Genomic DNA, 19,803 nt, shown 5'->3' with positions numbered 1-19,803 from the left:
TCAGAGTTCATAGGGAACTTCGGGGGAGGCTTGCTGTCCGCACAAGCAAATACACTCACGTGATCTGATAAGTTACACTTTCTTAACCCCTTCCAATTACTAGCTAGTAAATGAAAGGGGAGCTGTGCCAATTAGCAGCAGATTGCTTTTCTGTGTATTTTCATGTTGGCCCAGGCTAAATGAGGCAGCCTTGCTGTCGCAGACAGTACAGACAAATAAAAGTGAATGCTTTTCCCATTAATATACTGAACTTGCATCAAAGGGAAATCTCTGAGAGTCGGGCCACACTTAACACGGTGTTGAAGCCCCGCTCTGGATTTACAGCGCCACTTCTGACTCCCCGTATCCTGCTGAGGACATCAAACTGCGTGCCGCTCGCCTCATTGCAGCCTCCTGATTTTATTAGTTGGGGGTAGAAGGAAAACCTCGGCCCTGAATATAGGGAGAGTGTGTGTGTGTGTGCGCACGCGTTCTCCTTAGAGAGAGACTGAATTGGGCCCTGTTGATCAGAACACAAAAGCATTTCTGCTTGATCAGTGTTTTGATCAGGTTGCCACTGTTCTACAAAGGGTGTCATGGATTTAAACTTCAAACAGGTCTTGCTACTACTCCTGCAGAACAGATGTATGAGAGTGTCATTCAAAGTGGAGTCGGAGACAAATTCTACAAATGAAGGGAAGTGGTTTAATTGTAGCGTCTATATCTCACTAAACATTGAGACCTGAAATTCCAAAATACAGTTATTTTTGCTCTTTACTTTGTAATCAGAGAAACGGTATGCACATAATATATCTACACAGACACACACACACACAGCACACTAATATGTTTTACCTTAAAAAGCTACTTTTAAGGGCTCATAATTTAGAGATTTCTTGACTCAGTCTTACTGAATCTCTAAATATTTTCTCAGGGAATTTTTTCACAAGCCTGCTTTCTTTCTAAGGAAGTCAAAGAGCTTTAAAAATATTTATCAACACATCTTGCCACCATTAGCTCTTTTGGAACTTGGAAGTTAAACTGACGATATCCATTATAGGGATAAAATGAAGCAGAGAAAAGTTAAGTGACATTGTTAAGAGAATAGATTGTTGATAATAACAGGAAAAAAACAACCCTAAAAATCTTGACATCCCACTCATTGTTCTCACCCTGCAATCTCTTGTTTAGCCCTTGAAGCTAAAATAAGCTGCTGTGTTTTGTGAGCCTCAGAGGAAAAGTGACAGAGCCACGTTCCTCTCTCTCTAACAAGGTAGCAGCTGGCCAGTCAGCTCTCCACGTCCACACCCGAAGGCCAGGGAGCCCCTCAGAGGGCCCTGAATCTCCAGCCTTTGCTAAAGATTTTACACCTGAGATTTTGATCCTAGCCCTTAGTGAATCTGTCCTTGTTGTTGGAGCCCTAACAATGGTCCCAAAAAACCAAAAGAGACAGTAATGAATTGCTTTTCATCTGAATAATCTTCTATTGAAATCGTGAACCGTATTCCAAATGGAGGAGTTTTTCCCTATCACAGAAGTTAGACCACACTCATTGTGGGCCTGCGGTGGTTCCAGCCACCCTTCAGAATGACCTGTTCTCTGATTCCTAGTGATGGGCACTTGCTGTGCTGCTTCCTGGGTATAGCTGGTGAATTGCCTACTTCACACTCTGTAAACCAACACCTTTAAAGGGTCATGACTTCCCTGGACCCTTTTCAGGTCTTCTCGTTTAGCAATTTCAGGGGTTTCTTCATTCCAGCCGTGCTTTGTGAGATGGATCACCAAGGTTTCCAACCTAAAACAACATCTCTGAAAGTTAATGATGGCTCATAAAGTATTTGTGGAAGCAGCTTGTTTACAAAAATCTTTTTGTTAAGAAATGTTAGCGCATTATATATATTACTGCTCATCCAGTTCAGTAAACTGGTTAATATCCAGGGTTTTCTCGTGAAGTGAGGATTTTTTTCAGTTGTTCTCTATCTGCTAAGGGTTTTAGCTTTTAAACGATTGGAATCACATATTCGTTGTGGTGAAATAAGTGAATTGAATTCTTCTATTACAACCAAATGATAAACAATATGATTGCTTTGTCTTGACCCATATTTAATGATGTTTGATAGTGTCATTTTTTATTGTACTTCTCCAGCAAATCCCCAAAACACTAACTGTCAGGAGGTAGCATAAGATAATATGAAGACATCCTCAAAAATTAAATTCATAATCAAATGAAAACCTCATAGCTTGTAATTATTAGGGGAAAAAAAAAACTATAGTTTGGGATCCCATCCAAAGGAATTTCATCCCCTTGATTTTGAGAGGTATTTGAAGGCCAACTAAAACCCCAAAAATCACTGAGAAAAATTAAGGATCAATAGTAGTATTTTCAAAGAGACAGATTCACTTCCAAATGAAATGGAAGTTTTGAAAACTACTTTAGGTCACTTGAGGTCAATTTTAAGGGATAGAGAATATTTACTTCTTGTTCTGTTTAGTATGGTTTCCAGGGACGCACATTAGCTTGATGCAAAATCGAAATGATGCAGCTCCACAGCAGGGTAACAGCTACCCCTCATGAGACCCAGAACGATGTCTGAACACACAGGTGACTGATAAAAATGTCCAATGTGCTTGTGCCTTGAAAATGAATGATAAGCCCCCTATTATTAAGCCGGTATCAGGACACAATTCTGTATTTGAGTAGAACAGACATAGTATTTCACTGGGGACATGGTTTACCCGCAGATTAATTCTCAGTAGAAGAGCAGGCTACTGTATGATGGTATATTAACGGCATGCAACTTTGCTTGTCGTGTATGCCAATATTAGGCAAAATAGAAAACTTCTGAGTCTAGGCCCAAATCCAGAGCGCCTCGCTCCCTAGACCTTCAGTCTGTGACCCACTCAGTCCTCATGGTGCCCCTAGTACTAGAACTCATCCTCCAGTGAAGTATACCAGGTCCTTCTCTTACCCCTGCTGAGTACTTACTGGCAGTGCTCAGTAGCGTAAAAAAAGACCTCTAGAGAGAGAGTTGAAACCCAGCATTTTTATGCCATTAATTTGCTTTGTGATCTTGGGCCAGTCACTTATTGCCTGGAGGACCCAAGTATCATATCTGTAAAATGTATGTATTGGGATGAAGCAGGAACCAAATGTTCACTAAGATCTTTTCTAGCTCAAAATCTCTGTGAATCTAGAAACTACTTTTTTTTTTTTTTTTTTAATATTTTGAGAAACTGTTTTATTTCTGAGATAACGCCCCTCACCTTTGCTCTTGAGCTCATAGGGGATTATGCTGAAAGACATTCCAAGCCAAGGTCTGGTGGTGAGTGGGGAAGAGATTTGGAGGCAGGGAGAATTTTCACTGTCCTCTTGGACTTGGTAAATGTCTACAGCTTCCTTGGCTTACACTCCCAGTTCCTCCCCTAAAATACTAAGGTTGGTCTTGAAGACCACTTTTTTTTTTTTTCCTTACGCGGGCCTCTCACTGTTGCGGCCTTTCCCGTTGCGGAGCACAGGCTCCGGACGCGCAGGCTCAGTGGCCATGGCTCACGGGCCCAGCCGCTCCACGGCAAGTGGGATCCTCCCAGACCTGGGCACGAACCCGCGTCCCCTGAATCGGCAGGCGGACTCTCAACCACTGCGCCACCAGGGAAGCCCGACCACATTTTTTTAACTGAAAGTATACACACAAAAATATTTTCATCTGTATCCAACATTGCGTTTACTGGTTTATGAAAGTTCATCAAGATTTTTATTCTGAGAGGCAGCTTTGCCTCAATTTTACCTTTTCATGCAGTTTTGTATTTGTGTCTCTTGACAGCCAAACCAGTCAATGAATTTTTGCAACACACATTTCTTCCACCTATTAAATCAACAGATTATTTGAGCATATGCATAGTTGCAAGGAGATAACCTAATTTTTGCTGCTACCTTTATTGATTATTCTTTACTCATTTTCTGCTTTTTCTTTTTTTTTTTTTTCCTGTTTATTCTGGGATTACAACCCTTCCTTATGACGTTTTCCACTATTTAGAATATGTTAAGACTGCTCCCCACATATGCCCACACATGCACACACAGAGGCCACAAACGACTACTCCCCACAAAATGAGCTATGAATTTGCAAAAGGTGAAGAAGTCCTAGGGGGCTCATGACTCTAGGAATAAAGTCTTGGCAAATAATTCAACCCTGAGCCAAAGCAGACTTTAAAAGTACCATTTAAAAACCCATAATGGGTAAATAATGAGTGAATAAGGAGTTTGGTGAATTTTATGTGAAATGCAAATAAGACATTTCATTATATACATAACTATAGTTTACACCATGGGGGAATGGATGGTTAGTTTGGGGGTTTTTAGTTCAGCTAAATAACAACAGAGTTTTTGTTTTAGGTGTATTACTTGCAGTTATTATGGTTAATTTTGCAACTGCCATACCCTTGACAGCAGAGCTGTTGTGGAGTTATCTCAAAGCTGTTCTCAGGGCTCACTGCTCAGGTCACTTTAGGACCGGGAGCTGGGGACTTAGAGAGGCCATCACTCAACCCACAAAGAAGCCGTTGATTGCAGTGTAGACATCGCAGGAATTCCTCTCTTTATGTGATAGTTATTCCTGGAAAAAGTTCCATAAACTAAAATTTTTATTTATTCAATCATGATCATTACAGTAACGTCTAACAAGTTACCCTAACCCTCTGTTATGTGGTTAAATGATTTATATACACTTAACTGCTAAGAAGCTTCGTATTTTAAAGGACCCCTTTAATAATACGAATAATCACCCCCAAGTTACTCAGCAAAACTTTGAATTTTCCTAAGTCACATTTGAAGGCAGTTCTGTACAAATACACAAACAGTAAATGTCCCAACAAGCTAACTTATAAACAGAATGTGTGATTATTGTAATCACAAAGAATAAAACCCACTTATTTCCCAAGCAATGAATTTAAAACTACTTCTGCAAAATTAAAAATATGCCATGAGTAAGGAGAGGGGATAGTAGACTTCTAAATGGTAAAAATTATGGGATCATTGATTCTTAAAAATTAAAACACCCCTTTTGACCCTCTTTCCTCTGGAAACTAGCGATCTCCTGTTCCCTCCATCTTCTTAAAAGAAGAGTTTATATACATTTCCTCATTTCTTTTTCCATAACACACATCCACTCCTTTCTGTATCAGTAAGAATAAAGCCTCGGCTGCCATAACAAAGACCAAAGTAACTGTTGCTTAAACAAGAAAAATTTATTTTACTTTTGCCTAACAATCTGAGTATAAATTGTTTAGAAGTTCAGAACCCAGATTCCTCTTCTCTTGTGGCCACCATCATTAGGTGTGGTCCTTACTCACAAGTGTAAAGGTGGCTCACATCACGTCTGCCAGCACCACTGCTGCTGAGTTCCTGCCAGTAGAAAGGGGAGGGCACACCATTTCCTTTAAAGGGGGGTGGACCTGGAAGGTACACATATTTCATTGAGCAAAACGTAGACTCATGGCTATATGCAAGGGAGACCAGGAAATGCAAGTTTTTCTGGGAGCCATGGGCCCAGCTGAAGACTCATGGGTTCCATTACTAAAGGGAGCAGAAGAAATGGATGTTGAGACTACTGGCAGACTTTGCCACCTTTCCCATTTGTGAAATCAGACAGCTAACTCCCTGGCACTACTAGCTTTTGACACTGATGATAGTTTCTTCCATCCTGAAGATGCTCTGAGGGTATTCTGGGTTTCCTTCTGCAAAGGTGACCGCCACTCTTCTATTTCCTTCACCGGTTCATCTTTTTCTTCTATTCCTTAAGTGTGGACCTTCCCCAGGGTTCAGATCTCTGTTCCTCTTTTCTGCTCTGTACTCTATCCCTAGTTAATCCCAACCACTCTCATCGCTTCACCTGTCACCTCTTTGCCAAGTCCTCCTACCCAGAAACAACCTCTTAGTTCTAAGTCTTAGATCTCCGACTTCACGCTAAACGTTCCCACCGGCTGCCTGACTTTCATCTGCAAGTCAGTATGCCTACTCTGAGGGTCCCTAAATTTCATTTGCACCCTTCTCCTCCTCCTAGTAGCCAAAGGCAGGCTGGAAACCTGAACTGTCTTTAATGCTCCAAGATTCACTTTCCACCCGCGGCTGACTTCTCAGTTTTGCCTCCTTAGTGGTTATTCTTTTTCATCCTGTTTTCTCGGTGGCTTTGCCTAGTTCGGGACCTCATCTCTCACCTGCATTATTGCTACATCCTTCTGACTGTTCTCTCTGCCTATAGTTTTTCTATTTCCTCTTCATTGGCCCTTAATATTGTATCCAGCTATCTTTCTAAAACAAGTTAGATCACATCTGTTTCTTTGAACGTATCCTGTTTCAGCATATTCTGTTCTGAAATAAAGGGAAGAAAATCAGCCATGATTGGTACTTATATTCATTAACTTTGGGGGCCTTACAACAGCCCTGAAAAAGCGTATTCCTATTGTGCAGGTAAGCAGAGGAGAGAGTAAACGAATTACCAACATCACAGTTTCACTCCTAAGCAACAGAATGGGGATAATGACCTAGGTCTTACGTGACGCTAAAGCTTGAGCTTTTTCAAGTAGTCTGTATTTCTCCCAAATTAGAGCATGAGCCTCCAAAAACTTGCCTTAACTCACTTTCCAACCTCATTTCCCATATCTTCATCCCCCACATACCCATGATATTGACTCAGTGTTTCTCACATCTACACATTCTTGCCTGGTGTTCTCATTGGGTAATTTCTTTACATTGCATTGTCCCAGTTATTTCCTGCTGGTCAAAACATAGTCATCTTCTAAGGGCGACCTCCAAAACCTCTCCCCTAAAAATCTTCTGAAATACCCCTAAGTAAAAGAATTACATCTTTCTCTGGTCTCGGACAGCATATTTTTCTTACAATCCTTTTGCACTTAATTCCTTCCAACTTGTTACTTTAGCACTTTACGTGTCTTTTTCCACCTTTAGGACATAAACCCATTCCTTATCGTATCTTCTATGGTGCATTCTCCAGCATGGAGCCTGCTAATTGTTTACTGATAGAGAAAGGACTTCACAACATAGTACTGAGCACTGAAGATCCTGGGCAGTGTGAGTTTGGAGGAGGAAATGATTCCTAAGGAATGAGGAGGCCGGGGAGGGCTTTGGGAAGATGGTTAGCCATAAATGGGGCCACCCTCCACAGAAGTTGTAGAAGGGATTCAGAAGCCAGTACGGGAATGTTGGATGTCAGCTGCTCCCCAATCTGGCAGGTCTTCTAAATCACCTGGAGAGCTTTGTAAAAAAGTAAGCAGATCTACCAAATCAGAATCCCAGAGGATTAGAACCTAGGGATCTGCAGTTTTAGAAAGCTCCTTGTAGAGAGGATGAGTAAGAACACATTTTGTGTTTGGTTGCTTCAGTAAATACCTTGGCTTCATCCCTTGCTGAAATCTATCAGGTCAGCTTTGGAGATGGGAGGAAGAAGTTCATCTTCCCAAGGGATTCTTACTACATGCAGCCAAGTTTAGGAACTACTAGACTCAGGTGATGGTGAAGGTCTCTTCCAGCCCTTATTTCCTGTGGTTTTAGGTGGGAAATGAGCTGGACAGAGCAGATGAATTCAGTCAGCTAAGTCGAGATGAAAGGGGTAAGGACATCTTGGAGATCACATGGCAAAGGCCTGGGCTTGGAAGGCTCAACACACATTTTGGAGGAATCACATGGTATGATCTCAGGGGCCAGCCTAATTGCTGTGTTTCCTGTGCACCCTCAGAGTACACACCACCTCTCATCTCATTTGCACTGTGAATTCCCATAACACAAATGTGCACCACTTAATCAGCTTGATTTAAGCACGTACTTTCAAAATACCTATTCATTCTTAAGTGCCGTACAAGCTATGAGACCCTATTCTGGAAGAGTGTAATCTGGCGATCACAATGCCTCCTTCATAAAGCTTTCCCCAATCTCTGTGAGCTATCTTTCCTCCGAAACTGGGGCAGGGGGAGATGGTTACTATCTCTTTAATTTTGGCATTAGTGATTTCTTTTTCATTCATTTTCTTATGGACACTTCCCCCTCAAATCATAAGCTGTAGAAGACAAGGGCAATGCCTCATACTTCTTTGCTCTCTCTCTAGCATCTTATATTTCCTTATACGTAGTGAGTGCTCAATTAATATTTGTCGAACAAATAAACAGTCACTGTGTTTTCGTTTGCCACGTTGAAATTGATTACAGAATTTGCTGTCTACCGCTGATAGATGAGAGATCTTATTTATTTAGACTTTGGTGGTAGAATTCCCCAAACATATCCCATATGGGTTGCTTTTGCTCAAGTATCTAAAATCTTTATAGCTTGGTTAAAGAGGATAGACATGTTCAAAACAAGAAATACTAGTTAATGGGGTGAAACAATCACCTTCTCTGTTCTTGCCTGTATTACTTTCAATTTGTCTTAAAAAAAAAAAAAAAAAGAAAGAAAGAAAGAAGGGAGTGAAGGTCCTTGGGATTCAGGCTGTGTCAAGCCTCACACCTCTTCAGAGCTCACATACGAACCTTTGAGAGCATGCGTCCACGCGCTCTTTCCCTAGCCTGGCAGACAGCAATGGAAACCCAAAGTAAGTCTCCTTCATTCAGCTAGAATACTTCTAAGTTGCTTATCTGTGGGACTCCTGACAGCTCCTGCCTTGGGCAGAGAATAGATGGAATAGGGGGCTGCCTGGGTAGTATGATTTGAGGGGCGCCGGAAAGGCTGCCTGCTCCACCCAATCTCCCCTGCTTCCTCCCCCTTTTCGTTTTAGTCACCCCTGCAAACAGGCTCTGATCAGTTCCAGTTTTTGGTGAGACTTGGTAGGTGGTAAAGGTTTCAAAACCAAGGTGGGAGCGGGGGCGGGAGTTGGCATCTACAAGCACGTGCGTGTCTTCATTATCAGGATTGGAAATGTCTTCCAAAGACAAGCAATGCATTGCAATTAAACTTGCAGATTTATGTCCCAGGGCCGGCTTGAGTTTCCAGGCTGCCTCCCAGACGCCTCTCCCCGAACAAGGAAATGCAATGCTGTTACCTCTCACTCCACACCTAAATCGCCCGGGCGGCTCAGGGTGTTTCGTCTACCAAGTGCAGAGTGATTGGCTTTAACTGATCATGCATTCCAGGGCAAGTCCAGGACCCCCCCCCCCCACTTCCACTCCCCTGTGGCCTGGGGGAGACGCTCTGCAAACGGAAGCGGTCTTTGTTCTGCAATTAATCATTTGAAGTCAAAGTGTGTTTGGGAACTACAAGTGATAACCCGCAAAAGCTATCAAGTGGCTGATTGTGTAGCTGGTGAAATGTGGTCTCTAGGAGGACTTCCTTCATTGTAAATAGAAAAATATCTTAGGAATGAGGTAGGGAAAGTTGTCAAATGTAGGAAGTGGAAGTGATGGGCTAATTTATCATGGAATCACTGAGAGGCTAGATTCTGATGCGTAAGGAGCTAAGTCTTTTAAGTCTAAGACCTGCCTTACTTTGCTGCTGGTCTGTCTTACCGTGGCTGCTAGTGAGACTGGCCTGGGGGACACAGGGATGGAAGGGTTAGTCAAGGTCAAGGGTCAGACCCTGAAGAGGGAATAAGCATAGAAGAGTATGTGTCTTGTCCAAGTCTGTGGCCCTGCTGGCCTGCCTGAGATAAATGATTTTGAGGCTACCCATTATTTCATATTGTCTATGGCTGTCTTCTCCAAGTTTTATTTTCTTACCCGTTGCAAGCATTCCACATAGATGAGTCCATGGTGTTTCCGTCAGCTGCAGCAGTGAGGAAGAAATGTCCCTTTACACTGAGGAGTTAATGAATTTAGTCTTTGTGTTGTTGGGGTTTTTTTTTTTAATTGAAGTATAGTTGATTTACGACACAGTGTTAGTTTCAGGTGGACAGCACAGCGAATCAGTTATACATATATTGTGTCGTTGGTTCTTTACTGACCATAAAGAGTGACTTTATTTCATTGGCTTTCATGACTGTTATCGCTATGTAGTAGTTATATCAAGAATTCAGAAATACCTCGTGAGGGACTGTTGTCAAGGTGGGTAGAAATAAGGGCAGTTCCCAAGGCCCCTGGCAGGACTCCCTGATTGCATTTATTTATTTAGAACCGAAGCTGGATGTTAACCCCCTTTCCCCCAACTGTGGAGAAACAACCTCAGTGTCCTCAGTGAACTGAGGACAGTACCTCTGGAGGCCTGGGAGTATCAGAAGATGCAAAGAAACCCCACAAAGCTCACACGCCTTCCCTCTAATGTCCAGGCTACTAGGCAGTGGCCGGAAGGGTAGCCTGACATAGCTACGCCTTCTAAAAGCACAACGTTAAAAACAACCCCTACGATGTTAACACCAGGGAATCCTAATGAGGAAAATACTGGGATGTTGCCCTCAACCTTCTCCATCTAAAATACAAAAAACCATGTGCTACTGAGCTTTCTTAAGCAATAAAGCCACGCCCACACCTCCCCAAAGTCTCTTTGGATAGTATTCTTTGCTCCCTGACCTAATGCTACTTAGTTCAAGGCTACAAGGAGATCACAGGAAAAGAGTGGCTAGTCAGCTGGTATTTCATCTCTGCAGCTTCTTATACACCGTCTCTGATTTTCTTCCCCTAAAGGGAGACCATAAAAATAGTACCATTTACTTATAGAAGAAGGTGTCCCTAATAATGATTCGTAAAGTCAACCCACATTGGGAAGCCAGACTGGCAAGTTATTTATTTACAAGCATGATCTTCAGTAGGTGCCATCCCACAAAACCTTATCTACCCTTCAAAGGGCCCCAGGCCACAGTTTACGGGGCCATGGACAAGGGCATGTTTTTCTCATGCTCCTTTGCTGATCATGTTCTTCTGTGTATTTCAGAATAGCCACCAGAAGGAAGAGTTGTCATGCTTGGTAGATTCTGGTTCACATGTCTTTAAATTTTAGGATAAGCCTAGTGACATAGTGACTTGGACCTTCAGCTTTTATTTATCCCGTTTTTTTAGGGAACTTGGGTGTTATTCCCTGTAGCATGCTGACTCAGAGGCCCATTACTACACATACTGGCGCACAGAAGCCTGCCCTGTTCCCTTTCTAGACTAGTTTGACCTCTTTAGCGATGACTGATATCAAGTCTTCTGTAAACAGATTTACATTACAGCTGGTCAGCTTTCATGCTTTTGCCAACATGCATTTTATGAACTATATTCGTGCAGTGCCTCCCTTTTCTTTGCCTTCATCCACTGACGTTCCCAAAGCCATTGACTTTGAATATCTTCAGTGAAGATGTGTACATGGTCTGGGTCATGCAGTGGTTAATGTTTTTAGGTCACACTGTACTGGATGGCTAACAGAGCTTCCTCTTTGAAGCTAGTAGCTCTGTAGGCAAAACTTTACTTCTGTAATCCTGAAGTCACTTCCTCAGTCCCATTGTCAACATTACAAGAGTTGAGTGATTTATTAGCAAGTGTGTCCTGGTAATATAACCAGACTGTCTATTTTCCACTTGCTAAAATGAATTGGTCATTTTCATTTAGAGGATTTCTAATAAATAAACCAACAGGCGTTTAAAACAGAATGGTAATTTGTGGGGGCCATCTACCTGTTTTTTTTCATTTTTTAAAAATATGTTTTTAGAGCAGTTCTAGGTTTACAACAAAATTGAGAGGTAGGTGGATTTCCTACAGAGAATTCCCATGTATCTCCTTGTCCCCAAACATGTGTAGCCTCCTCCATTATCAACATCACTCATCATAATGCTACTTTTTTTTTTTAACCAAAGATGAATATTATTGACACACCATAATTACCCAGAGTCCATAGTTTTTACCTTAGGGTTCCCTGTTAGTGTTGTCCATTCTGTGGGTTTGGACGAATTGCATAATAATATAATCCATTGTTATAATATCACACAGAGTATTTTCACTGCCCTAAAGCTCCTCTGCACTCTGCCTAGTCACGTCTCCTCCTTGTCCCACAGTCACTCATCTTTTTATTGTCTCCATAGTTCTGCCTCTTCCAAAACATCTACTCATTTTTTTTTTTTTTTTTCGGTACGCGGGCCTCTCACTGTTGTGGCCTCTCCCGTTGCGGAGCGCAGGCTCCGGACGCGCAGACTCACCAGCCATGGCTCACGGGCCTAACCGCTCCGCGGCATGTGGGATCTTCCCGGACCGGGGCATGAACCCGTGTCCCCTGCATCGGCAGGCGGACTCTCAACCACTGCGCCACCAGGGAAGCCCCATTTACTCATTTTTAAATACTAAAATTAACCCCACTCTTTGGAGCGTAGATTCCAACCTGAGCCATGATTTGAGATCAGCTGTGTCCAGACATCCATTAGTTGCCTGTGTGACTTTTTTTCATTAAGAATGTAACCTAGCCTCATACTTAAGAATTATGCAAAAGTTAACAGGTTGACAGTCTTGTTACACTTCAGACAGTTATTTGGAATAGGAGAGAAAGGAAAAGGGAAAAGAACAGATGACCCAAAGAAAATGTTAATTGCAGTCACAGAATTAAATTGGGAGGAACCTTAGGGTGTAATCAGTTGGGGTCATTTCATCTTCATTCTAGGGTAGTAAGAGCAAATAGAAATTGGAGAGTAGAATAGGACCCAAATCAGGAAGATCAGTTATAATTCCCAGAAGGACCACAAAGAAAATGAACCATAATGAAATGTAAGGTAATTCCTGACTTTAGGACAGGGAAGTAAGTGGATGCCCCCCTGGGCACTTAGTTTTCCCACACTTCGCCTCCTCTGAATCTGTCCCCACGGTGCCTGTCTGTGAGTATTTGTCAGAGACTGTCCACCTCCCAGGCTTAGAACATATCTGGAAAGTACCACACAGAGGAGAGTGGCAGAACTGGCTGTGTTTTGATTTGAGCCCCAAAGCTGAAATCCGGTGGCTATGGCTGTCAGAAGAACCATTCTTTTAAGAGGCCTTGTCTTCTTAACCAGCTGTTCATCTCCCAGATAGCCCTAGGCAGTTCTTTAGGAAGAAGACTTCTGCTGGCTCTCATTCTCCTGAACAGGAAGGATATTTTTTTCTCTTCCCCACCTAAGAGATTCAGTGGGGTCTGTTGCATTCCATACATAGCGTTTTCCAACATTTTTTTCTAAACAGCAGAGCTTTTTTTATCCAAATGAAAACATTCATGAAACCCCAATATATAAAACAGATTAAATGAAGCTTTTCTGGTTGAAGCAGGCTTGCAGATGTTGGGGTTAAGAGAATCCTTAACTCTTCCTTCTTTTCCTGAGGCACCTTTGCTGAGGCTCTTTGGAAGACAGTTTGAAAATGCTGCTCTAAGTTCCTGGTTTTTCCATTAGTGACAAGGAGTACGAAACAGCCTGAACACTCTACCCCACCTCCTATGTCTCACTTACCTCTTGGTTGGCTGGCATGCCCAATCCCTATGTTTAAAAATGAAGGCACTTCTGTTATTGTAAAGTTCAGGAGGATTTCAGTATATTCTGCCTTGTACATCATGAGCCAGTGAAATACTGGATGTCTAAAGAATAAAGACATCGTACTTCTTCAGTCTCACAGAAGGCTGTGCTCTGAGTTGGTCTGATTCAGCTGCGGGAATACACATCTAGCCTGTAGAAACCCCAAAGCATGGCCAGATCTCCCAGAAAAGGAGGCTGTAATGTGGGGAGCCTGAGCCTTTAAATGGAAAGGCGTATCACTCTTTGGGATGCAGGTGCCTCAGCTGCCTTGTGATCCCAGCTCTCTAATGGGTTAAGAAAAAGTGTGATTTTGTACCATATCCAGATCTTTTCATTTAGGATGGGAATAATGTTCTCTTGTAGCTTTCTAACTGGAAGCAGAATTCCCTCCCCAGCCAACCAAGGTTGCAAATCATTTCCGTAGAACAAGGACTAAGCAGGACCATCTGAGGACACATGTCACTGTCCTATCTCATATTCACGTCTTTCCTCAGTAGACTCTGGCAGCAACTGAAATTTACTGGGGCCCTTAATAACTCTCTAGGGATGTGTTATAACGGAAAGGAAGAAAAGGTTTTCAGAAATCACTTTTATTAAAGCATTTGTAAATTGAAAGTAGTTATTTTCTTTCTCTAACTTACTTGTATGTCTTCCTCCCTATATTTCAGAATTTTGTTTTTAGAGGGCATGAGATGTAACCTCTGAAATCAAGTCTAGGTATTTGCCTATGAGTGATCATGAGCAACTATGTGTGAGAGTCTAGCGTAAATATTTAGACCCGAAACAAAAACAGAACCAAGGTCTAGGCCAGAACCAAAGACAAGTCCATGAGCAATGAAGCCAAGGGAGAGATCGAGCGTGGCTGTAGCTAGAAATTGTCCAGCCAGTTCTCTCTGACTGCGTGCAGCAAAGTTCTTACCTCGTAAGTGAGAGTGGCAAATTCCAGACTTGGGGAAAGTTGTATAACCTCTCTGAGCCTCAGTCTCCTTGGGGGCAAAGTAATGTGGATACTTTCAGGAATCCTGGAATATGTATGTAATCTGACATGCATAAATATTTAGCACATTTGGGTGGCCTTAAGCACCCTTTCTTCTTCCGTATTTAGGACTCAACCAGCTAATCAATAACTGGAGCTAGAGTTTTTCATGCTTTTATGTTTTATTTTTTTCCCAAGGCTAAATGCAAAAGATAATTGTCCTACAACTTCTGGGTATTTACTAAACATTTAGGCTTGTTTGAGGTAAAGCAGAGAAAAGCTGTCGATGCAAGTCACTGTCTTTCACTTAGATGTTTGCTAACAGCTGACTGCTGCATGGCACAGTGCTAGATGCAGGATCAGGGAGAAGACCCAGTATGCAGAAGGCGTGATCATTGTCTTCAAGTGGTTCCAGTGGTTTGAGGGAAATAAGACACCTATACAGTCCTAAGAGGAAAAGTTCCTAAGTGCCGTAAGAGAGGCACAAAGTGTCCTTTCACTTGAGAAAAGAGCAATTACTTCTGACTAAGAGAGATGAAGGAAGCTTTCATGACTCTGGCACTTAAGCTGAGACTAGAAGAATGGGAAGAATTTGAACACATGGAAATGAGTAAGAAAGTCATTGAGGGGCTTCCCTGGTGGCGCAGTGGTTGAGAGTCCGCCTGCCGATGCAGGGGACACGGGTTCGTGCCCCGGTCCGGGAAGATCCCACATGCCGCGGAGCGGCTGGGCCCGTGAGCCATGGCCGCTGAGCCTGCGCGTCCGGAGTCTGTGCTCCGCAACGGGAGAGGCCACAACAGTGAAAGGCCCTCGTACCGAAAAAAGAAAAAAAAAAGTCATTGAGGGAACAGTAAGAGCGAGATGCAGGGGTGAGAAAGCCTTGGTAGAAAGAAGAGTGAGAAGTTTGGACAGGACAGGGAACACGTGGAGTGAGGTGAAGGAAAGGATGCTTGATAAGTAATCACAGATAATAAGTGTCTTTAATTTTCAAAGCAATTGTGTTATTTAGGTATGGTATTATTTCCACTTTTAAGTTGAAATTGAGTTGAGGCTCAGAAGGGTTAAGTGATTTGTCCAAGGACAGTATTGAACCAGATCTGGGTCTGAAAAGGTAAGACAGACCAGTAAACTAAGTTCGAAACGGGGAGTTTTGATTGCCAGAGTAAGGAATTTGGATCCTGTACTATAGTTCAAATCCAGCCCACAAGTGGTTTTTGTAAATAAATTTCTTAGAACACGACATTGCACTGCCCTTCATTTGTGTATTTTTTAGGGCTCCTTTCACGCTACAACAGCAGTGTTGAGTAGTTCCAGAGACCATATGGCTCACAAGGTCTAGAATATTGACTCTCTGGCCCTTTATAGGAAACCTTTGCTACCCCAGCTGAAGTTGATTGGGAGTCACTGAGAGTTTTTGAGAAGGGAGGTGACATTCTTAAGAGTTAACACATTGATAATCGAGACCATGTTCACCAGTAGGATGGATCAGAGGGAACTAGGTCATTTCAAAGACTACTTCATTGTCTGGGTCCTCATCCCTGGGCTCCTGAACTATCACAGAAGCCTTCCAGCAAGTCTCCGGCCAAAACTTCGAAGCTTAGAGAGTCCAGCGGGCAGCAAAAATGAGTGGTGTGTGCCGGGTATAAGAAAACCAGTTGTGCAAACAAGCTGGTAGATGGTACCACTGGACAGCCTCGGGCTGAGGATAGGATGGGGAGTGATGGCAAGTGTTACAGACTGAGGTGTTGCCACACCTTCCAGTTTTGTACGGGAGGTGAGAATTTTGTATTCTTGTGTGAAGTCTCTGCCTTACAGACGGGAGCTCGCATTTATTTAAACCTCCTGTGGTTGATGGAAACTGAATTTACATTTGTTTAAACCCTCCAGAGGTCGATCACACTGCTGACCTCTACTTTGCAGTCTCTTCCCACATCATTACCAGAACACTGATGCTGGGTGAATTTAATGTGATCAATGATAGCAGCTTGCTGTAGCTTCTTCAGCAGGTATAGGACACTTTGCCCATGGTTTTTGAAGGACATTTGAGAGACAGGTGGACAGACAGACAGACAGATTGACTGACTGACTGACCACCCAGTCATCCAACCATCAGTCTCTCGTCAGGTCAAAGCAGTTTTTAAGACCTGCCTATATGCTCCATCATAACAATGGACTTAACGCAGCCAGACTGTCAGAATATTTAAGCGTTTGTCTTTCATCAAGGGTAAGTTTCGTACTGTATGATACAAAAGCCATTGACAAACAGCCTTGCCCGCCACAATTAGCTTTGCCCTCTAATGTTAAGGACATATAGAGAATCTCGTGAGAATTTGCTGGTTTGTATTTTGCAGGATCAGTTTTGAGCACTGATGATGTTGTATTCATTCAGGTGAGAGTCAGTGACTTTATATTTTCATGCACCTGAATGGACATGAATGTCTTCCCCCATAACCATTCTGGACGCCTGAATTTTTACAGTTTAGAGATTAATCACTTATAATTATTTATTCACTCATTAACTTACTATTTATGGTCATATACTATATGCCATTTTACTGTGCAAAATGTGAAGGAAAGAAAGACAGTGAAGTCCTATATCTGCTTTTGAGAAGCTCCAGTCTAGTGTAAAAAGCAGGTGCGTAAAAATGTTCACAACACAGTGAAATAAATGAACCTTGGCAGGAGGTATGAACTCTATCCAACCAGATTTCTCGTTCTTTATGTAATAAATGTGCCTTGGAAATACAAGGTTGGAAAATGTTCCATTTTAATGATAAAATGACTTTAAATGTCCTAGAAAGTCTGAGACAGGACCAACCTCATAATTTATGGGGCTCCCCTTGTTCAAAAACTAAGAGTTTCAAGGGACTTCCCTGGCGGTCCAGTGGTTAAGACTCTGTGCTTCCCCTGCAGGCGCACTTCCACTGCAGGGTTCGATCCCTGGTCAGGGAACTAAGATCCTGAATACCGTGCAGTGCGGCCAAAAAATATATATATATATACATATACTAATAATTTCAAGACAGTGACGGGAGTGCATTAAACCAGGAAGCCCCACATGACCATGCAGGTTGAACGCCCGGGCAGCCTCATGGCTCAGCATTTTCAAGAAATTCAAGTGAGCAGTACTTCAGGAAAGTAAAGGGTTTTTTTTTCGATTTTGTTCTCTAGGTCTCTATTTTTTCATGGCATGTATATGTGTGCCGGCTACTGTATCAAGGGCTAGGAACACAGCAATAAAAATGATAGCCACCATCTCTACCCTCATGTATCTTACTGTCTAGCTGAGAGGTTTGTATGTGATAATTTTCGTTAACTGGTCCCATTATGTCTTAACTACATTCTCAGAGAAGTATTTAAATGGCCAGTGAGTCTTACTTTTTCTTTATACTTTTAAATATATAATATAAACTGAAAATATAATCTTTCTGTGTATGGATATATAATATTCCTATAAGGAACAAGTGTTATTTTGGTTATGAGAAAAACAAGGTGAACATGAAAAATATGTATTTATTCAGAAGTCCTGTACTATTTGAAATTTAAATTTTACTTATGATACCTCCAAGGAACCTGGAAAAATGGGAGGAAGTAGATGGAATCTTCCTTTTGAAGTTGAAATAGTTTCTCGTATTTATGTTTGAAAAATTTACGTCATGCCTGCACCGAAGTGTAGCTTCTCGTTATGACTTTTAGAATCTGTGTTCAGATCGGAAAAATTGAGCTGAGTTCCCTTGGTTTGCTAAATCTCGGGGTGATAGCATTCGTTGATGTGGTTTGCCTTCAGGACACGTCTAAATGGTATTACTACAAGATAGTACTTAGCTAATAGCTCCATTTGTTTTATTTGTAGGCAGAAACTACTGTTGTGCATTCTTAAGGAGTAATCCTTTATATCCGTGATGGAAGGTTCCATAATTGTTATCCTTTCTTGACCACTTGCTATATACCACGTATACTAGAGGTTTTACTAGATATATTAATTAATTTCATCCTCACAATAATACCACGGAGTTAATATTGTGTATATATATACACATATATATGCGCTATATATATCATACCATTTTATATATAAGGAAACTGATAGCTGATTAACTTGCTCCAAGTTTTCTAGTAACTGGCAGAGTTGGAGTTCGAATCAAGCCTCGCTGATGCTGAAGCTACTTGCCACCAAGCTATGCTTTCTCCCAATCCTTGATGACTTTTCAAGAGTGCCCTGTGAGAGGGAGACATCATAATTGAATGAGAACATTTAGAGACGAGCAGGATGGAGTCACCAAGATCAGAATTGTCCCCGGAAGCCTGGGGTATGCATGGCAGCCTGTAGTCTGCGGGACAGCCACTGACCAGTAGGAAAAGGTTAGCAGTGTGGACAGGACCTTAGGCTGGCTCCCGGCCTCCACATCCCCGACCACCATCCCCCCAGATACTGAGAGAACGTGGGAAGTGATCGCAGGCCTTCTGAGAAGTGAAATTGGGAATTGGGGGAGGCGATGCTGAGCCAGGAGTGTGGTAGAAGACCAACTCTGAAAGAAGAGACCAGAATTCTAAGGTGAAAAGGAACTACTTAAGCAAAAGATGACTCCCAAAAGTGCCCTAAAAGTTAGGGACCCCAGAGAGAAATAGTAATTCCAAACCATTCCATTGGAATGTGGATTAAAGGGTCACTAATAAGTGCTCTCTCTGAAAACAAATCTTGCCGGAGAGACGCCAAGAAAAGTAGATGCTACAAGCTGTGGCCTCATTGACAGCACCATCATCTTGGTTTGCAGATTCCTTAGTAGTCAGTCTCCAATGTAGTCTGACCTGGCTCTGAACCTTCTAGCGCATTCCTTTCTTGTGTGGGTATAGTCACAGTTACTGCTGCAAGCAGAAATGTTTAGTAGGTAGTGTGGTGTATACTCTCAGACCTATGCCCCTGTCCAGAAGTGCCTGTTCTCACGGCAGCTTCACAGATGCATTTCTTGGGTTATATAAATCATTGCTCGTCTTTGTCTCACGATTTACTTCTTTTCTGATGCACAAGTCAGCATGTTGAATTCACTGAACTAACTTGTGCATGTGGGCAGGGAGATTGGATTATGAAGCGTGTGTTTCAAGCAAATTGTGCAAAATTAGATAAGAGCTAAGGCACTCAGCCACTTCTTCAATATTAAGCGAGTATGTGATTAATATTGAGTGAAAGGTTTGTATTTGAGGCCCTGAAGAAAAAGCATGTTCTTTTTTTTAATGTCTGTGATTTGGTGGGTCTTTAAATATTTGGTATTTTTAAAAAATATATATATATATTTTTTTTTTTTTTTTTTTTTTTTTACTCGGGGCCCTTCCCCTTTTGCCCCCCCCCCCTTTGGGGGGCCCGGCCCCCGCGCCCCGCAGCAACGGCCCAGGGGCACGGGCCCAGCCCGCCCA

The 19,803-nt window shown here is 42.3% G+C and overlaps 1 protein-coding gene across 3 annotated transcripts in view; it reads left to right on the top strand.

Moving 5' to 3' along the window:
• The window catches only part of FMN1 (formin 1), a 406,441-nt gene that overhangs the window by 372,513 nt on the left and 14,125 nt on the right, over positions 1–19,803 (top strand). The window lies entirely within an intron of this gene.

Source organism: Monodon monoceros, unplaced genomic scaffold (assembly GCF_005190385.1).
Source record: "Monodon monoceros isolate NGI ecotype Baffin Bay Population unplaced genomic scaffold, NGI_Narwhal_1 Super_Scaffold_21, whole genome shotgun sequence".
Taxonomy (NCBI): Eukaryota; Metazoa; Chordata; class Mammalia; order Artiodactyla; family Monodontidae; genus Monodon; species Monodon monoceros.
This window is presented reverse-complemented; position numbering and strand designations above follow the sequence as displayed.